The 18,871-nt window shown below is 41.8% G+C and overlaps 1 protein-coding gene across 7 annotated transcripts in view; it reads left to right on the forward strand.

The window, feature by feature from the left end:
• Nucleotides 1-18,871, forward strand: part of TBL1XR1 (TBL1X/Y related 1) — a 182,632-nt gene that overhangs the window by 70,502 nt on the left and 93,259 nt on the right. The gene's annotated exons all lie outside the window — the stretch shown is intronic.

The raw sequence follows: 18,871 nt of genomic DNA on the forward strand, positions 1-18,871 counted from the left end.
TGGCGCAGCAGGTTAATGCCTTGGCCTGAAGCGCCGGCACCCCATATGGGCACTGGTTCTAGTCCCAGCTGTTCCTCTTCCGATCTGGCTCTCTGCTATGGCCTGGGAAAGCAGTAGAAGATGGCCCAAGTCCTTGGGCCCCTGCACCCGTGTGGGAGACTAGGAGGAAGCTCCTGGCTCCTGGCTCCAGATCGGCGCATCTCTGGCCATTGTGGCCAACTGGGGGAGTGAACTAGCAAATGGAAGACTCTCTCTCTCTCTCTCTCTCTCTCTCTTTCTCTCTCTGTCTTGACTTTCAAATAAATAAACCTTAAAAAAAAAGAGTAATGGTTATGTTTTAAAATTTTCACATCTGTATTTGTAACAGAGTAACAGTACATTAAAATGTCTTTGAAGTGCTTGACCAAGATGTGGAACTTAATCATGATAATGTATTTAGGGAACAACATTTCAGAGTTAAGTGTGATTTTTAAATAATTGGTCATTGTTGTCATTCTTTACCTTTGGAACAAAAAATCACAGGATACTTCCAGCATTCTGAATTTCAGACATGGTTTGCATTAGGCTAGTGTTTGTCTTAATTCTTCCTGAAAGTGATTTTGTGAGGAAATGGACAACAATCCAACAGCTTTATTGTCATATACTTTTATAGTAGAGGTAAGGTCTTCATTGTTAAATGCTCCTATTGTGGGAGGGGTATGTTTAACTTGCTCTTCAGGCATTGTTCTAGGCATTTGAATTAAAAAGCTGAATGAGGCATCTTTGAAGATAAACACCTTCTAGTGGAGGGAGATGGGCATTATCCACAGTGGTAGTAAACCTTAAGTGGGATGTGGGAGATCTCAAATTTAGTCACCAAAGGAGGGGAGTTTGGGAGACTGAAAACGTCCTTGTGATCAGTCAACCATAGGAATGAAGGAGAGTATGGAACTGTGTTCTATCTGGGTCACACAGAGAGGGTATGGCGCCATGCACAATTGGAGGGAAAAGAGGAGTGGAGGAGGAATTAAATTCATTAGATAGTAAATTTGAAATGCTTTTGGGGATGTCTGAGGGGAGAATGATGTCCACTTACCTTTAAATAATTAAAGCTACAAATCGAAAGGTAGGTGGGAAGATGATATTTTAAAATCTGCTTAATTCCTTAGTGTAAGGAATTCCATTAAGTTTACTGCCTTGATTGAGAAATGACTACTGCTGCTGGAGTCCTGATGTTTGAGCAGGAAGAATGTCATGTCTAGTCTCTCCTTAGGAGAAGCAAAAACTTCCCACAGCCTCCTTCCAGTAGACTTCTACTTGGTTCTCACCTGCCAGAACTGTTAAATATGGCTTCCATGAGCTGCAAGAAAGGCTAGGAAAGTTAGTGTTTCTGGACATGTTGCTGCTTTGAACAAAACTGGAGTTATCGCAGAGAGGAACAGCAATCTAAACAGTTGTAATTTCAAGGAATAGCTTTGTAGGATTCCAATAAAGAAACTCACCATTGGCTTTTTTTTTTTTTTTAACTTAAATTTTAAAAAAGTAAAAGCTGGGGGTCAGTTTTGTGATAAAACAGGTTAAGTGGCTCTGTATAGTGCTGGCATCCCATATGGGCACTGGCTGATTCAAGTCCCAGCTGCTCCATTTCAATCCTTATCTCTGCTAATATGACTGGGAAAGCAGTGGAAAATGGCTCAAACCCTTGAGCCGTTACATCCATGTGGGAGACCCAGATGAAGCTTCTGGCTTCAGACTGGCCCAACCATGGCTGTTGTGGCCATTTGGAAAGTGAGCCAGTGGATTAAAAGTCTGTGTCTCTCTCTCTGTGTAACTCTGCCTTTCTTTTTCTTTCTTTCTTTCAAAGAATAATAATAATAAAAAAAGATAATTACAAAGAAAGGTAGAGACAGAGAGGTCTTCCATCCATTGGTTCACTCCCCAGATAGCCACAACGGCTGGAGCTGCATGGATTTGAAGCCAAGAGCCAGGAGCTTCTTCCGGGTCTCCCACGTGGGTGCAGGGATCCAAGGACTTGAGCCATTTTCTGCTTTCCCAGGCCATAGCAGGGAGCTGGATTGGAAGAGGAGCAGCTGGGACTAGAACTGTTGCCCATATGGGATGCTGGTACTTCAGGCCAGGGCTTTAACCCGCCGCGCCACAGCACTGGCCCCAACTCTGCCTTTCAAATAATAAATCTTTTTTTTTTTTTTTTAACTTTTATTTAATGAATATAAATTTCCAGTATACAGCTTATGGATTACAATGGCTTCCCCTTCCCATAACTTCCCTCCTACCCGCAACCCTCCCCTCTCCCGCTCCCTCTCCCCTTCCATTCACATCAAGATTCATTTTCAATTCTATTTATATACAGAAGATCAATTTAGTATAAAATACTTCAACAGTTTGCACCCACATAGCAACACAAAGTGAAACATACTGTTTGAGTACTAGTTATAGCATTAAATCAAAATGTACAGTACATCAAGGACAGAGATCCCACATCAGGAGCAAGCGCACAGTGGCTCCTGTTGTTGACCCAACAAATTGACACTCTAGTTTATGGCGCCAGTAACCACCCTAGGCTGTCGTCATGAGTTGCCAAGGCTATGGAAGCCTTCCAAGTTCCCTGACTCTGATCATATTTAGACAAGGTCATAAAAGACAGGGTGAGGATAGTAACCAATGATCCTAAGAGTGGCCTTAACCAGGTCTGAACAATTATACAGCATTAAGTGGGGAAGAGGACCATCAGTACACACAGGTTGGGAGTAGAGCCATTGGTGGTAGAGTAGAGGTTATGATTACAAAGGAATGAGGCTCAAGTGCACTAGACAGGGTCTAGAACAAAGGACAGAGTCATTATTAGAGGAGCTAAGAAAGGTGCTGTCTAAGCTACAAGTAATTTTTCTGATTGAGAGGCAAATAGAACCTGATAGAAGGGGCTTGATAATAATCTGTTGGGTTTTAGGCCTTGTAAGTTAAGAGGCTCAGACCTATCTATCTCTTCACATGGGGTATATCCTAAGGGAGGTGTGAACCTCCTAGGGGAAGGCACTCTGTTGACTTTCTCTCAAATAATAAATCTTAAATCAGCTTTTACTTTTTTTTTTTTTTTTTTTCAGATAACAGGTGACATTCAATAAGTTTGGGATACATGCCTATTAACAATTTGAGCTTTAGACTTCATTATAGATGTGGAAAGGGAGTGGGGAGTGTGAGTGATGTGATTGAAGAGGTCAATGGGCAGCATAGATCCTTCTGCCCTATTAAGTAGAAGAATTGACAAAATTTAATGATTGATGTGTCACACTAGGGAGACAGAGGAAAGAATTATGACTTTCAGGCTTTTGATCTGAATAATGAATATTAAGCAGTAGGTAGCAAAATATTTGCTATAGAAGTGGCTATAGTGCTTTTTATGCCTTTCAAGACTTTTGGGCCCACTTCCCAAAGAAGAATATGCATTCTAAAATTAATGTCTCTTTTGAATGCTGATATGGAAATTAAGTTAAATTTAACCTCTTAGCAGATGAAGTCCCTGATTTCTGAATGTATCAGTCTTTTTTTTTTTTTTTTTTTTTTTTTTTTTTTTTTTTTTTTTAAGGTTTATTTGAGAAGCAGAGTTAGAGAGGTCTTCCATCTGCTGGTTCACTCCGCAAATGGCCGCAAAGGCCAGAGCTGGGCTGATCCCAAGCCAGGAGCTTCTTTCAGGTATCCCAAGTGGGTGCAGGAGCCCAAGCACTTGGGCTATCTTCCACTGCTTTCCCAGGCCATAGGCAGAGAGGCGGATTGAAAGAGGAGAAGCCAGGACATGAACTGGTGCCCACGTGGGATACTTCGCAACAGGCTGAGGCTTAGCCTACTATGCCTCGTATCATCCTTTAATATTTCAAGTACTAGTTAATTGTGTGAAACACTGCAGGTCTTAACGTATTTGGAAGTCCTGCTGAGTGATGGTCAAAAAAAGGGTAGTATTTATTGGTTGCTGGTCGTAAACGGCCCTCTGGTAGTGCCCAGGATCTTTACTGACCCCATTGTGGAATATAGATGGGGACAGGGGACATCTTCTTGCTCAGTAAGGTGATAGTTTCATTATAAATTCTTTGTGTTAGAATGAGAAAATTCTTCAGGGGTGAGGAGATGAAAACTTTTGGGAAGAGACTCAGTAGACATAGAGAAGAGTGTTTAAGAATTTAAGGAATTTGGCCAGCGCCTTGGCTTAATCCTCCCCCTTGCTGCGCCAGCACACCGGGTTCTAGTCCCGGGTTCTAGTCCCGGTCGGGTGCTGCCCGGATTCTATCCCGGTTGCCCCTCTTCCAGGCCCGCTCTCTGCTATGGCCCAGGAGCGCAGTGGAGGATGGCCCAAGTTCTTGGGCCCTGCACCCGCATGGGAGACCAGGAGAAGCACCTGGCTTCTGGCTTCGGATCAGCGAGATGTGCTGGCCGCAGTGGCCATTGGAGGGTGAACCAACGGCAAAAAGGAAGACCTTCCTCTCTGTCTCTCTCTCTTTCACTATCCACTCTGCCTGGGGGAAAAAAAAAGAATTTAAGGAATTTAAGATTTGGATTTTTAATGTCCACCTGACTCAGCTTCTTACCAGTTGTGTGCTTTTGGCCTAGGAACTTCTCAGAGCCCGTTAACTTGTTTTTGGAAACAAGGACAATATTATCTGTTCTATGAAATTGTCATTTTTTAAGCTTTTATTTATTTGATAGAGAAACAGAACTTTTATCCATGGGTTTACTCCCCAAATGCCCACATCAGCCAGGGCCAGGAACCAGTAAGTTAATTCAGGTTTTCCACATTGGGTGGCAGGAATCCAAGTACTTGAGCCATCATCTGCTGCCTTTCAGATGAAATGAAGCTGGGATTTGAACCCAAGCACTCTGATAGGGGATGTGGGCATCTTAAGCACAGCACCAAATGCCCACCTTTAAGGCCATCTTTGAAAGGTTATAAAGAGTCTCAGAAGTCAACCCAGTTATTGCTTGCCGGAGATGAGTCGGTCCCATGGAAACTTGCTATACAAGACCATGGGCTCCTGAGAAGCAGAGTTGGACATCCAGTTCTGTGTGAAAAATTGTTCACCAAGTTGTAGACCAAGGCGAAGTGATCCCTGCCAGGTGAACTGCATCTGGAGTGGGAGGGAGGTGTGCTGTGTTAATATCTGAGCATGTGTGTGGATAAGTTGAGTTCCCTGGAAGTTATATTCAGGAGACATTTTTTTTTTTAAAGATTTATTTATTTGAAAGAGTTACACAGAGAGGAGAGGCAGAGAGAGAGGTCTTCCATCCGATGGTTCACTCCCCAATTGGCTGCAATGGCCGGAGCTGTGCCTATCCAAGCCAGGAGCCAGGAGCTTCTTCCAGGTCTCCCACGTGGTAGCAGGGGCCCAGGGACTTGGTTCATCTTCTGCTTTCCCAGCCACAGCAGTAAAGAGCTGGATTGGAAGAGGAGCAGCTGGGACTAGAGCCAGCGCCCATACGGGATGCCGGTGCTTCAGGCCAGAGCGTCAACCCACTAATCCACAGCGCCGGCCCCCAGGAGACATTTTTAAGAAGATAGTAGTAGTTCTTGGGGCTGGTGCTGTGGTGTATCAGGTAAATCCGCTGCCTGCAGTGCCGGCATCCCATATGGGAGCCGGTTCAATTCCTGGTCGCTCCACTTCTGATTGAGCTCTCTGCTGTGGCCTGAAAGCAGTAGAAACTCCTTGGGTCCCCGCACCCATGTGAAAGACCTGGATGAAGCTCCTGGCTCTGGATTGGCGCAGCCCCCATTCATCTTTGACACCCCCCCCCCCTTTTTTTTTCTTTTTTTTTGGGACAGGCAGAGTTAGAGAGAAAGGTCTTCCTTCTGTTGGTTCACTGCGCAATGGCCGCTACGGCCGGAGCTGCGCCAATCCGAAGCCAGGAGCCAGGTGCTTCCTCCCGGCCCCCTATGCGGGTGTAGGGACCCAAGCACTTGGGCCATCCTCCACTGCCCTCCCGGGCCACAGCATAGAGCTGGACTGGAAGAGGAGCAGCCAGGACTAGAACCTGGCGCCCATATGGGATGCCAGCGCTGCAGGCAGAGGATTAACCAAGTGAGCCATGGCACCAGTCCTCTCTTTTTTAGTATTATGTGTCTTGGAAAAGTTTGAAGCTCTTTGATATTAACTTTGTGAGAATGCTTGTGTGAAACAGTTTGACCTAACAGGCTCTAGGCAACAACTACGGAAATTGTCTGGCTTGGCATATCTTCTCCTTAGCATTTAATAACTTTTATGACAGCCCTCATAATATTACAATGCTAAATTTTAAATAAACAAGTTTCTGTAACCCAATATCTCTGCTAATGAATTGTAGCTTCATACAGGCAAGTAAAGGCAATAAGAGATTTCAGGGGGAAAAGTTAGAGTAATTGGAACATAAATGATGTATTTTGTGAACATGAATTATCTAAATATAACTTTCAGTGTGAAGCTGGCAACAGCAATATACGGCACATCTTCATACATGATTGTCTGCAATATAGAACATGGAATGTGCCATTGCTTCCTCAGTGTCCTGTCCTCTCTTGAGTGAAATAGGGATCAGCTGATTATCCTTTTAAATATTGCAGTTTTTGTTGCAACTTGGGGAGCCTTTCTCCCTTCTTCCTTTCCCAGGCCCTCTCTGGCTTGGACTTTTTCTTTTATGGTAACACCTTCTAAAGCATTAACACTACTTCTGGATTCTGCTGGGACCTAACCTTTGTTAGAGCATTGCTGTCATATGTGATTCAGTGTTGATATCAACAGCATAGTTAATGAAAACTTATTTTTTTTCTTCCCCTTTTCTCCCTTTTGCCTCTGTTTTTTCTTCCCATAGTTATGTTGTTAATTGCAGAGTAAGCCTTACAGCCATTTTAAAGAAAAAAGAAGCCTGTCATTTAACCTGCCTTTGAGGGGAAAAAAACCTTATGTTTTCAATTATATTTCTTTCTGGCCTCTTTTAGGAGAGTTGTCTAGTTTTCTTTCCAGTTTGTATTTGCTTGAGTAACTAGCACTGCTAGTTGCGAGAGTTTACTTATAGTGTCCAGCTTCTTTGTTGTTGATGGATTCTTTGGTTGCTTTGGTATTAATATGTTCATATAAGAAAATTGGTTTTAAGTTTAATTCTGTTCATGGTTGGTTTTATGAACTTTTTAAGTTCTTGCAAATATACACAGTTTACTTGCTCCTCTCCCATTTTTACCTGTTAATCAGGTATGATTTAAAACTATTAGCAAACGTAAAAACATTCATGTACTTATTTTCATTTATTTGAAATGCAGAGAGACAGAGCTAGAGACAGACACAGAGAGATTTCCCATCTGCTGGTTCACTCATCAGCTTCCTGCAGTAGCCTGGGTTGGGCCAGGCTGATGCCAGGCGCTGGGGAACTCAGCCAGGCGCTGGGGTTTCCCATGTGGTGGACAAGATCCCAGGTATTTGAGCCACTGCCTGCTGTTTTCCAGGGTGGGCATTAGCAGGAGCTGCATAAAAAGCAGAGTCAGGACTGAAACCTAGTCACTCTGATATGAGATGCAGGTGTCTTATGCTATGCCTATCTCCCCTGCCCCCAGTAACATTTTAACTCACTTTATAGAAGTGACTTTTGGTGTCCAGCTGGCCTTAACTTAGCACAAGGCAAAAAATACGAGCTCAGTTTCTCATAGTTTTCAAAATAACATTTCTTCTCGCTCACTAGTTAGTAAAGCATAGCTAATATTGGCAAAATCATCCAATGTTTCCTTTCCACGTGCCCTGGCCAATAGGATTTGTTTCCAGGACCATTCTCAGTATTCTTCTATCTTCATTATTCTGTCCGTTTGTTATTTGTAATTTTTTCTTTGAATACTTCTCATTGGTATTGTTTTAAAAAAGATTTATTTGAAAGAGTTACAGAGAGAGGAGAGGTAGAGAGAGAGGTCTTCCATCCAATGGTATGCTCCCCAGTTGGCTGCAATGGCCAGAGCTGTGCCGATATGAAGCCAGGAGCTTCTTCCAGGTTTCCCAGGTCGGTGCAGGGGCCCAAGGACTTGAGCCATCTTCTGCTTTCCCGGACCATAGCAGAGAGCTGGACTGGAAGAGGAGCAATCGGGACTAGAACCGGCGCCCATATGGGATACCAGCGCTGCAGGCAGAGGATTAACCTAGTGCACTGTGGTGCCGGCCCCTAGGCCAGGGCTTTAATCCGCTGCACCACAGCTCTGGCCCCCTCATTGTTATTTTTATAATCGATGGGAAAGTCATGATTCAAGCAACTCTTTTTGCCAAGACTTAGTTTTTGTTTTTGTTGTCTTTAATGATATCCTGAATAGATTTGTTCTGTTTTAAACTACATTAACAGTTTTAATTAGTTGTTATTTACTAGCATTTTGTGTGCAAATATCTTTAGGGATTTAATAGTATTCTAAAATAAGATTTCTTTTGCATAATGAATCAGATTTTGTTTAAACTTGATCAGGCTAATGAACTATCCTCACAAAGAGTAGGTTTATATAATACCTTCATTTTACAGATGGAGACCTTGAAAGCATGCTTATGGTTATTTGAGTATGATGTGAAAGAGCTGAGGTTTTTTGTTTTTGTTTTTAAACAGAACAGAAAGCCCTTGTTCTTGACATTCTACCCCCATGGTTTTTTAAGTTTCTGAAGGTGGCAAAGGAATACTGAATTTTAATACTCTTACTTTTCTTACTGAAATTTATTATTACATAAAGTCACATGTTATTAATGACATGTGCCTTTTGAGAAATGCATTGTTTGATGATTTCATGATTGCACAGACATCAATGTACTTATCCCAACCTTACCTTAGGTGGGTATAGCTCAGCCATTTGGCCTGACCTCTTAATTAAGAAATGCAATAAATACAAGATATGTGAGACTGCTGCTGCCATAATGTGATACCCTGTTTTTACAGTAAACTTTTTTAAATAAGTAGAATGCATGTACTCTATAATAACCATAAATAGTATGATGTATCCCTAAACCTGCAATACAATTGCTTATTATCATGTATTATGCACTGTTTGTAAATTGGATGCACTATACTTATATATCTAGTAGGTTTGTATACCCTGGCATCACCACAAACACAGAATAATGCATGTGAAGGCTATGATGTCAGTACAGAACAGTAATGTTTAAACTCCATTATAATTTTTAAAAACATTTATTTGAAAGTCAGAGTTACAGAAAGAGGGAGAGAAAGAGAGATCTTCCATTCTCTGGTTTGTTCCCCGAGATGGCTGCAACAGTCATGGCTGGACCAGTCTGAAGCTAGGAGCCAGGATCTTCTGGGTGTCCCATGTTGGTAGCAGAGGCCCAGGCACCTGGGCCATCTTCTGCTGCTCGGTTGTAAGTGGAGCATCTGGGATTCGAGCAGGCACCCATATGGGATGCCAATATTGCAGGCAGCCATTATACTCTTAATGGGACCACCATCATACATGCAGCATGTTGTTAATTGAAACATGGAGGAAGACTGAATAGGGCTAGATATAATACTGTTTGCCTTAGAAGATTTCCTTTTCATAAAAGTTACATGTTTTAACCAGCAGGATTTGAATAATCATTCTTTTTACTTGGTCTGTTAACTTATTTTGATCAAGAAAGTCTTCAGTGTTGGGTCACCTGCAGTGCCGGCATCCCATATGGGCGCTGGTTTGATACTGAGCTGCTCCACTTCCAGTCCAGCTCTCTGCTATGGCCTGGGAAAGAGGTGGAGGATGGCCCAAGTGCTTGGGCCCCCGCATCCACGTGGGAGACCTGGAAGAAGCTCTTGGCTCCTGGCTTTGAATCTCCCAGCTCTAGCCTTTGCAGCCATTTGGGGAGTGAACCAGTGGATAGAAGATCTCTGCCTGTGCCTCTCAAATAGATAAATCTTTCAAAAAGAAAAAAAAAAAAAGTCTTTAATGCATTGAACCTAAAAGCTTTTTGTGCCATCATGGATCCATAGAATATTGGATGGTTTTGGGAATTGCTTCAGGATCAACAAATTATGGTGTATGGACTGCCGATCTAGTCTGTTGACTTTGTTTTGAATAAACTTTTATTGGGGACAGGGAAGTCCATTAATTTATGTATTTCCTGCGGTTGCTTTGCTCTGAAATAAACAGAGATCGAATGGCCCACAAAACCAGACACACTTTCTGGCCATCATTTGCTAAATGCCGGAGCATTGTATGGAAGTGACTGAAAAATAAGATAAAGTAGTTAAGGTTGCCTCTCTGTATCCTTGAATATGCATCTAAGGATTCACTCAACCATGAGCTAAAATATTTGAAATGTAAGGAATTCCAGAAAATTGCAAAGAACGAAATTTGAGTTTGCTATGCAGAGATCCTTACACTGAATCCATATAATTGAAGTAGTGTAGCGTAATGCTATTTCACAGTTTCTGAGAACTCTTCTAGCACTTGTTGTTTTGCTTATTATTCACATTGAGTCTTATTTGTGTATTATGTTGTTTCAGTATCGAATATGTTCAGCCTTTTTTCTTTGTCATTATTTCCTAAATAATAACAGTATGACGACTGTTTATAGAGCATTTACATTGTATTAAGTATGAATATTATAAATTTAGAGTTGGATTTAAAATATAGGGAAGGATGTGCAAGATTTTATGCAAAACTGTGCTGTTTTATGTGAACCCTTTAGGCATGTTCTGGGATGGAAATGGAGGTGGTCAGTCTCAGTCAGTACTTTTCTGTCATAATTGTAGACAGGGAGAGGCGAGGTGTGGATTGTGAAAGAGGTGCTCTTTCTTTCATGACCCCTGAAGAAGTCTGTGTGTGTCCCTGAATGGATCAGTGATACAACACAGCTTGTGTTTGCTATTTAAATGTACCAGGAAAGTTAAGTGGGAAGTAATTTGGCAAATCAACATCAAGATGAGAATTTGTCATTCTCTGTAATTAAGAGTATGGTATTAATTTATCACATACATAAAATGAATTATATTTAGGTATGAGATAGCCCTGATGTCTAGTGTATTTCTGATAGCTGTTTGATTAGGACTGGTAGTTAAATCAACAATTTGAAGGCAAAGCATTTACTAATATTGTCTGTGTCAAAGCAGCTCACTTATAAGCATTTGTTATGTGAAAGGTTATATTCTTAGTGAGGACATATGAGAGAAACCCTGAATCCTTCAATAGTAGATAAATAAAAAGATAATTAAATTCTGAAACTAATGCCGTATTTAAATATATTTTTCCCCAAAGCAAAGGTCATAATGATAATTTTCTTTTTACTACTAATTATGTTCTGATGTGCTCTTGGTGCTTGTTTGAAGGTCAGAGGTTGATTCTGTCCTGTGACAAAGCATGGGGGCGGGGGTGGCACCTTGGCTCACTTGGTTAATCTTCTGCCTGCCGTGCCGGCATCCCATATGGGCGCTGGTTCTAGTCCCAGTTGCTCCTCTTCCAGTCCAGCTCTCTGCTGTGGCCCAGAAGGGCAGTTGAGGGTGGCCCAAGTGCTTGGGCCCTGCACCCGCATGGGAGACCAGGAGGAAGCACCTGGTTCCTGGCTTTGGATCGGCATAGTTCTGGCCGTTGTGGCCATTTGGGGGGTGAACCAATGGAAGGAAGCCGTTTCTGTCTCTCTCTCTCTCACTAACTCTGTCAAATTTAAAAAAAAAAAAAAAGAAAAGAAAAGAAAAAGAAAGCATAGAGGGATGGCCTTGGTTTGGAAGTGCCAGGGGAGGCGCTCTGCTTCAGCAAGAGGGCTGCCTGTCTGCTTTGCACCCTGAGGTTACACTAGTCAGCACACTCTATCCACGCCCATGATAATTTGGAATGTTAGTCAATGATGAAAGTTTTTTTTTTTTAGTAGTAAATCTGTTATATGTATTAACTCACAAGAGATGCACTATATAACTGGACTCCATAGTCATAGTTATACAGTATGAATGGCAGTTTGTGTACTGCACAGAAGCACACAACATGAGGGCGATCTCTGGTTATAGAAATCCTGGCTGTGTTCAGTCAGCCAAACAGTTTTCCTTGAATGGGACTGTGTCTTCTCAGAGGAGGGGACTTATTTTAATTTATTTAACAGATAACATCTGAATCCTATGTTAAGCACCGTTTAGCAATTTATACTGGTCCATGTTGTGATTCATCTCCCGTAACTTACCTTATGCATGAAGAATCCCAAAGTGTCAGAGGCAGAGTTAAACGCAAGCTGTGGGGTGTGGTGGAATGAGAAGGCCATGCCAAGATGGCCACCAGCAAGCGAGCATCAGTTATTCAGGAATGGCTTTGAAACCCACCTGGCAACAGAGCCTGCCTGGCAACAGGCTGTGATTGGATGGCTTTGGAAACTGCCTGGCGACAGGCTGTGATTGGTTGGGGCATAGACTGCCCCTTGGCCAGATTGGCTGGTCTTGGCTATATAAGATGTTGTACTAACTGAAATAAACGAGTCTGCGGGCTGCTTGCCTCAAGCCTGCTTTCACTCCCTGGGTCTGTGTGGTGACTCCGAGCCTCTTGCCCCCACCGAGCCTCTTGCCCCCACCGCGCTGCACCTCTTAGAAACGAATCCTCTGCAACATTGTTGAGAAATCAACTGCAACAGTGGGGTTCCATAGCTCAAGGCTCTTAAACCTCTATACAACATGGCTTCCTTTCTTTCCTTCCTTTCTTTCCTTTCTTTTCGATGTATTTGAAAGAGTTACAATAGAGAGGTAGAAAGAGAGAGGGAGGGAGGGAGGTCTTCCTCCTGCTGGTTCACTCTCCTGATGGCCCCAGTGGCCTGAGCTGAGCTGAGCTGATCTGAAGCCAGGAGCCAGAGCTTCTTCCGGATCTTCCATGCGGTTGCAGGGGCTCAAGAAGTTGGGTCATCTTCCACTGCTTTCCCAGGCCACAGCAGAGAGCTGGATTGGAAGAGGAGCAGCTGGAACTAGAACCAGCACCCATATGGGATGCCAGTGCTTCAGGATGGAGCTTTTAATCCAGTGTGCCACAGTGCTGGCCCCATTCTTCTATTCTAATTTGTTCTGTGCTGGTCTAATTTGCACGAAGGTAAACCACAGAAGCCGGTGCTGGCCCTGAGAGCACACTTGCCTGCTAAGTTGGAAGGAGGTGGGCATGCAGACAGCCACATCGCATCCTGTGCCTTCATGCCTAATGGAACTTCCTCAATAAGTGGTTGATACAGTTTTTGTTTGAATGTTGCCATTGATATGTGTGACAGTATTCATTATATTGAGTAGGAAAAACACCTTTCTTTGACTTCTGTCTGCTACTTAAAATTGTGTCACTCACTGCTGAAGCTGATTGGTCTCTATGTCTCCTTAGGTAAATGTGAGATCCACAATCCCCTTGGTAATTCCTGTGCTCCGTAGTCTCTCTTGAACTCTCCTTTTCATGGTGTCCTCATTGCTTTCCCTTTGCCCATTAGTTTTTAGGGAGGCAGGTTGAGTTTATCATGTTTCTCATTGTTAATTTTGAACCAGATTAATAAAACATCTACTGTTGACATAGTGTATTTCTTCCTTTAGTTCTGAGTATCACTGACTTTGTCATTTAATATTTAAAATAAATGACCCCTCTATACATCCTCTGCCCCCTAGATTAATAATTAGAATCTGACCAGCCTGCCCTTGCTCTTCAACAAAGACCAAAGGTTTTCAAACCCCATGGGAATCACCTGGGGGAGTTTTAAATTCAACTAGAGTGCAGGCACTACCTAGATCTTTTAAATATGAAAGAAAGACACATTATGTCTCAGATTCCTTCTGGAAAGGCATTTCTGTAGGACAGAGTGAATAAAGACCTAGCATCCTTGGCACAGCTAGTCTGTGTTTCACTGGAAACTGTTCAGCTGATGATGTATGTTGTCATGTAATTACTCGAATTCTAGATACCTAGAGTCATATCCAGCCCTAGGGAAGAGTGTGTGATCTAACAAGATGTAGAAATTAGGTAAGTATTTTCTTCCAGTATAAGTGACAGTGTACCCACCTCTGTCCCACCTCTGTGGTCCTGGGCAACAAAGATACATTTTTTTATCCAATTTCTCATGCTGTTGTTACTGCTTCTCATTACCTTTCACATTTTACTCCCAAACTACTTTGTTTTAAAATTTTTAAAATTTATTTTCATTTTATTTGAAAGGCAGAGATCGTCCATCTGCCGATTTACTCCCTAAATGCCCTCACGACGATCTGGGCCAGATTGAAGCCAGGAGCCCAGAATTCAGTCTGGGTCTCTCAGATGGGTGGCAGGGACCCTCATACTTGAACCATTACCTGCTGCCTCCTAGGGTGTACATCAGAATCAGAGGAATAGGGCATTCCAATGTGGGATACTGATGTCCCCAGCAGAGCCCTAACTTCCGTGCTAATCGCCTGCTATGAAAGCTACTTTAAAAAATTAAAAAAAAAAAAAATGGATTTGGCAGCTATTGACTTTGTGTTCACAGGAAAATAATATCAGATCTGCCATATTTCTGAGCCATGATAAGTTGTACCATTAATTTAGTAACTGTTCTCTCCAAAAGTTACATTTACACATCAGTGTTGTATTCACATTTTAAAAAGAACTGACAATCCATACATTTTCATACATCAGTTTTGTATTATCAGCTAGCATTTGTTGAAGTTTTCATATTCAAATTCTCAGGCATTGAAAGTTAGTGACCTGGAGACTATTTATGGGTAGATGGTAGTGCCTAAATAATAAATTGGATTGTTAACACCACATGGAACGGCTCAAATTGAACTTTAATTTTAAACCTGCCCTAGTATGAGTTTGAGATTTTTATTGTCTTTAATTGCATTGTTTACTCTGTGAGAGGCAAATTTCAAAATACTTGCCAAGTTTTTCTTTTATTCTTGCTCAGTACTTTATTTTTTGTCTGTTTCATACAGAATTCAGCTACATGTGGAGCTACCAATGAAGCTAAGTCAATTAAGGCAGTAATTGGATGGTTAGACACCAGAACAAGTTTAAATTGGTCTATATGTGAGTGCATGATCTTGACAATAGCTTACTTTAAAAAAAAATGAGTCAAAATGCAAGTTTTGAATCCATTTGCCTGAGGTTGCTTAAATAACCGCAGGAAGTGAAAACATAGGCAATAATGGCACAGCCATCTTTGGTCTTTGATTCTGGTCTCTCTGGGTCAGTTTCCTTGAGATAGCCCTGCTATTCTAGCTCCTTTCCTGTTCGTTCCATCTTCCTCTGGGTATCTAGAAGTGTTTTAATTCCCAGGGAAATGAGGATGAGCTGAGGAGAGCACAGAATGAATATGTGCTTGAGAGGCTTTGATAGATGTATAGCTTGCAACTAGATATTGCCATAGTGAGGAAGGCTACAGAGAACCCCCCCCCCCCCTTTTTTTTTTTTGTTTGGGAAAGTGGATCAGTGGAATTGAGCAGGTTCAGATAATACCCTTTGATTTTAGAAATACATTGCTTTTTAAATTCTGCGATCATGGAGTAAGCCATGTAATTTAAAGATGTATCTGTGACTTTTCTCCCCAGAGTTCATTTAATAAAAATATAAGCAGAATCAGTTTTGGTAAAATTCTTAAGTCTTTTAATTCTTGAGGTGATTACCCTCAAAACCTCCATATTTAAAAAAATAACAATTTTTGACTAATGTTTTTTAAGGATTCCATGTATACTCTCTTGAATTTGCTACTTGTCACTAGGTTCTATATTGAATTATATTATTGCCTTAAAGAATAAGTAAACTTTCATTGTGTTGGTACCTTTTCCTAGGAAAAGGGCCCGCAGTATCCAGCAGCTTTTAAAAAGGACTATAAATCACATATGCTTACTTCTACAGACTGCAGAAGAGTATTTTTGAAGATATTGTTTGGCTGTTTCACAGATTTTTGGCATCTTAGCCTTCATAATTATGAGTAGACCACAGTAGATTTCAAAAAATGTGCACTAGTCAACAGTAGCAGTGTCTTTCTATTCCAAAAACCTATTCTAAAATGAATACATCTTTGTTTTAGATATTATTTTGAGGAACAAAGGCTACAAACAAGTATTTATTTCATTTTTATTTTTGTTAGCGGCGGAAGATCAACCTTTAGTGACCTGGGAATAGTATTAATACTAATGGTATAACGAAGCACTCTTGAACATTTTTGAAGTAACAGTCCACTATTGAGTTCTTTCTTACAGTGTGATTTGTTCTGTAGTAATTCAGTCTGTATTGAGTTTTATTTTCAAATGTGTCCCCATTCCTGCACATCAGAGATACTATAACATTTTATCAACACATAATCTTAACCAGAACCGTTACTGCTTAAGGCACCGTTAGTTCTGTGGTGGGAGGGCACAGTGCACAAATGGGCCTCTCAAAGTCTAATAAGGGAGGCATGATAAAAGATGGACATTTTGTACCTTTGTGGGAAAAGAGGTGTGGTAAATGTAGCCCAGACTTCACTCTTGGGATAGTGACATGGATGGTTCAGGGAGACAGCTGGTTGTGGCACAGATGAGTGACAGTGCCACAGCAGCCAGAGAATGCAGAGAACACAATGTTGAGGAGGTGAGATTAGAATGGCAGATGGAAAGGATATAATTTTGGTCTTTTGGGAACACCTGAATGACTTTTTTAAAGATTTATTTATTTATTTGAAAGAGGTAACACAGGGAGAGGAGAGGAGAGGAGAGAGAGAGAGAAGGAGAGAAGGAAGGAGGGAGGGAGGGAGGGAGGGAAGGAAGGAAGGACAGGAGGTCTTCCATCCAATGGTTCACTCCCCAATTGGCTGCAACGGCCAGAGCTGTGCCGATCTGGCCAGGAGCTTCTTCCAGGTCTCCCACATGGGTGCAGGGGCCCAAGGACTTGGGCCATCTTCTACTGCTTTCCCAGGCCACAGCAGAGAGCTGGATGGGAAGTGGAGCAGCTGCGACTCAAACCATTGCCCATATGGGATGCTGGCACTTCAGGCCAGGGCGTTAACCCGCTGTGCCACAGCGCTGGCCCCTGATTTTACAGATTTAATAGCACTTCGCAACTTAGAATCAAATATTTATTTATTAAATCAATATTACCTTTCCTCTTGAAGAACTGTGTTCTAATAGGAAAAAGATGAAAGAATTAAGAAAGGGATCGAGATCGAGTAATTAATGAAAGCTAAGATTAGATACATCTGCAAGGATGATGGAAGTCTCAGTGGGCACAGAAATGTCAAAGAGAACCACAGGGAAAGGAGGAAAAAGACTAACACCTGGAATGATCTAATTTAATATTTTCCAAAAAGTCTGTGTTACATAAGTATGTGAAAAGTATCTGTTGGCTTTCAATGCTTATTACTCTATTTTCATCTAAGAGCAAAAATACACAGATTTGGATTTACGTCTTCATTTCCCCTCGTGTCACAGAGTCATGCCTAAGATATGGTAATATGTAATGGCAGCAGAGGAAAGATTGGAGATTCCACACTGTACCAACTGCACTTTGATTCATTCCATTTCTTGGAATTGCCTTATGTTTTTAGCTGAACTACTGCTGTAAGCTTACAAGGTTTACTTGTGTTTGATTATGTAGATTTATGGGTTAGGTTATTTAGCTTTAACCAGATTTCACAAGAACAATTTAATGACTTTAAGAATCTTGCAAAGAAATTGCTTGTAGGAACAAGAACAGGAATAAGAAACAAGGAAATGACAGCCTAAGCGACTAGAATGAGCTCTTCACCTGCCATGATTCAATCATTTTAGGTGTCGAAATGTTAGAGATTGTCAAGAAAGAAAATACAGACACACAGTCATTGTTGATGCTACTGAGACTTTATCCTTAAGGTACTAGTTAATGGTGATACTAAGCCATCATGATTAAGAACATACATAAAAGTTAAGGATTTGTAGTGTTAAAAATCACAAAGATAGCCGGCGCCGCGGCTCAACAGGCTAATCCTCCACCTTGCGGCGCTGGCACACCAGGTTCTGTCCCGGTTGCCCCTCTTCCAGGTCAGCTCTCTGCTGTGGCCAGGGAGTGCCGTGGAGGATGGCCCAAGTGCTTGGGCCCTGCACCCCATGGGAGACCAGGAGAAGCACCTGGCTCCTGCCATTGGATCAGCGCGGTGCGCTGGCCGCAGTGCGCAGGCCGCAGCAGCCATTGGAGGGTGAACCAACGGCAAAAGGAAGACCTTTCTCTCTCTCTCTCTCTCTCTCTCTCTCTCTCTCTGTCCACTCTGCCTGCCCAAAAAAAAAAAAAAAATCACAAAGAAATTGTAGCACTGTAAATAAGTTCTTTACCTTTGTCTTTTACTTTTTTGTGTGTTTTAAATAGAATTTAGTAAACATGATTAATTATTTGTAAACCAAAAACTTGCCTCTGATAAGTGTGCTCTGCTGATTTTTGGTTAGTAAGCAGCCCTATTCAGCTTTCACTATAATCATGAAAACTTTGTGTAGTAAAACAGTTGATGTTCATAACAAACAACAGAGCCAGTGGTATCTAGTTTTTGTATGGACTGAATCATGATGTCTATATAACATTTCCTTAGTTAGCTGCTAGAATGAATCTATTGACAAGCTTGCAAGTGTCTCATGCCAAAAAATCTTGGGGTTCACTCCCACATTGTATGTTGTCATAGCCATCTGTAGTCTCAGTAAACATGTGCCATGTTTAATAAATGTTTTAATTACTGGATTTCGTTATGACATAACTCTTGAAGGTAACGTATTTCCATTGAAGTTATTTAGTATGTCTATGGAGTCAACAATCGGGACACGTGGGTTTTCCAGTCCATTAAAGATAGAAACCAGAGGGGAGTAGACATCAAGGCATTAAAGTATTTCCACAGTTACTCAGTGCATTTCCTGCATGGTTTAGTAAGCACTCCTTTGTTGTTGTTGTTGATTTGACAGAGTTATGGGCAGTGAGAAAAACAGAGAGATAGGTCTTCCTTCC

Source organism: Lepus europaeus, chromosome 2, assembly GCF_033115175.1.
Source record: "Lepus europaeus isolate LE1 chromosome 2, mLepTim1.pri, whole genome shotgun sequence".
Classification (NCBI taxonomy): Eukaryota; Metazoa; Chordata; class Mammalia; order Lagomorpha; family Leporidae; genus Lepus; species Lepus europaeus.